Genomic DNA, 2,468 nt, shown 5'->3' with positions numbered 1-2,468 from the left:
ATCCCACATACAGACCGGCTCCCCCTCACTGGCTGAGCGAGGCGAGGGAGCAACACCGAGGTTTGCAATCCCGTTGCCGGTCCCTGGTCCGGTACGGGGGCAACACTGAGGGTTGCGATCCGTTGCCGGACACGGAAAAAAAGACAAAAGACCAAAAAAAAATAAAAAATAAAAAATACATATATATGACGTGCATCATTTTCTCCTCATATTGTATTTTTGCCTTATAAATCTCAAGGATTCAAACTCTCACTGAGAGCAGTTGGTTAATTTCACAGCTCTTCTAGACTGCGCCCATGTTACGTCCTTGATCCCCATAGAACATCAAGAGGACAGAAGAAGCCATGTACTCAGCTGTTGTCAGCCTTTGGTCTTGCATTAGAACATGTTTCCGTTTAACATTTGCTGTATGAACCTCTCAGAAGGATCTGAGCACTTGTTGGGAAAATAGAATAGTTTGATCAGGCCTCCTTGCCTTAGGTCTGGTTGAGTTGGAGGTGGTGCGGCACATTCTTTGTAAATAAGTTGTGTGTGGGTGGAGTTAGTGCCTATATGCACGGCGCCATGGCTTGGCTGGAGTTGAGTGCCTCGGGCATCCGCCCATGGAGCCATGCTCTCAAACCTATGGCTCCAAGGACCTTTTGGCTTGTTACCTAACTCATAGACCTGTGTGTGAGGGGTCTCGTGACCCAGCCTGGCATGTAAAGAGTCTGATGACCCAGCCTGGACAACAGGCTTGAGGGGTCTGTGAGCTCCAGACCCAGCCCTAGCTCGACAATTGGCCCAGTCGGCAGGAATTATGGGCAGGTAAAAGAGCTCAACAGCACTATTTCTTCAGAACACACTTCCAAAAACAAGAAGCATTCACACATTCACAGTCTAGGCGTTGAAATGCATCTTGGGCTCACATCTACCATCTGAGATCACAGCCTTGCTCACGTTATTGCAGGACGTCTCATGATCACAGTTGGAGCTCAGGTGCCTGGTGTGATGGAGAGACAGTGTGAGCGAGTTTACATTACAGCAGAGGCCATGTTCTGATTCTTCCTGTGATCCTTTTCTTAGAAGTGCAAAGACCTGGACTTATGCAGTATTTTGGTTCTTTAGGATTCTTACTATTTATGCTACCTGCAGTGTATATTTTTTAAACACCTCACAGTTTTCTGTGGTTCCTATACCTGAGGACTTTTCATTCCAGGGAACAAATACCGAAAGAATATATCCGGGGAAATACATATAGTCAACACATGCTTGAGAGAAGGTTCAGCCCCCTCATTTGCCCCAAAGATAGGCAGATTTAAACATTTCCAGACTGCCAGCTCATACATTAATAAAACTGATGGAAAAATCAATAAAATGAATGCAAATCACTGGCATGAGGGTGGGAGAAAACACTATTTTTTTTTTTTTTTTTTTTTTTTTTTTTTTTTTTTTTTTGTCCTTTTTGAGACCGGCCACACCGCACTCAGCCAGTGAACGCTGTGAGTGCACCGGTCATCCCTATATAGGATCTGAACCCGTGGCGGGAGCGCTGCTGCACTCCCAGCGCCGCACTCTCCCGAGTGCGCCACGGGCTCGGCCCAGAAAACACTATTATTGATGCCTCTCTGTAAGTTGGTAAAATCTTCTGTATATTAGTTTATGAATACATGATGTGAGTCATAAAATGACCATATTATTTACCTTGAGATACAACTTTTCAAAATTTTCCAGGGAAAGAAAAAGAAAGTTACATATCATATACTAAAAGCTGAAATAGTCTCAATTCCTAATTTTTGAAAGATGTCCAGACTTACAGTGGAATGGAATATCCCCACCAAAATCATTGTGTCAATTGGATCATTACATTGACGTTTGAAATAATAAATATGGGCAGTTATAGAAATGTGGAAAGAACTATGGGAAGTAATAAGGGAAAGAAAGATATGAGTCAGACTCTGTCATTGTTTTACCTGTGGGATACTGATATAAGACAGAAGCTCTCGGAAATACTGGAATGTAACTGGATCTCACACCAAGGGAGAAGAGTCCTAGTGTAATCAAGAGGACCTCTCTCTTTTTTAAAAAAAAGATTTGTCATTTGGTAATAGGGCAACATTGTTTGCCTGAGGAAGAGCTGCTCTAGGAGGGAGAGACTGACAATCTGTCCGTGTTTCCAGCAGCGTCACAGTATGAACACGTGCCAGTGAAATCCTTTTTCTGCAGGATCTGGTAAGTAAAGGGGCTTGTGGAGGCCGGAAAGGGTGGGTCATGCTCTGATTTTATCTAGTGTTTATTTTGACTCTTGTATTCGGCTGGGTTCTGTTGTGGCTACAAAACAAGACTCGGTCCTTGCCACAAGGAGTTTATATTTCAATTGAGAAGAAACTTACTCATGAAAAAATAGGATGGTATTGCAATAGGAGAAAAGACTGGAAGATAATTTTTGACCCCTGGCAGCATATAAGAACGACTGCTGTGAAGTACAC

General features: G+C 43.4%; 1 protein-coding gene across 1 annotated transcript in view; it reads left to right on the top strand.

The window, feature by feature from the left end:
• Nucleotides 1-2,198, top strand: part of PER3 (period circadian clock 3) — an 8,844-nt gene extending 6,646 nt beyond the window's left edge. Inside the window, exon 5 of the mRNA XM_008570263.1 lies at nt 2,160-2,198. The gene's annotated coding sequence lies outside the window, so the exon portion shown is untranslated. The remainder of the gene's footprint in view (nt 1-2,159) is intronic.
• The last annotated feature ends 270 nt before the right edge of the window (nt 2,199-2,468 follow it).

The sequence above is a fragment of the Galeopterus variegatus genome, unplaced genomic scaffold, assembly GCF_000696425.1.
Source record: "Galeopterus variegatus unplaced genomic scaffold, G_variegatus-3.0.2 Scaffold585, whole genome shotgun sequence".
Classification (NCBI taxonomy): domain Eukaryota; kingdom Metazoa; phylum Chordata; class Mammalia; order Dermoptera; family Cynocephalidae; genus Galeopterus; species Galeopterus variegatus.
Note: the sequence above shows the minus strand (reverse complement) of the source record. Positions and strands in the feature narration are given on the sequence as shown.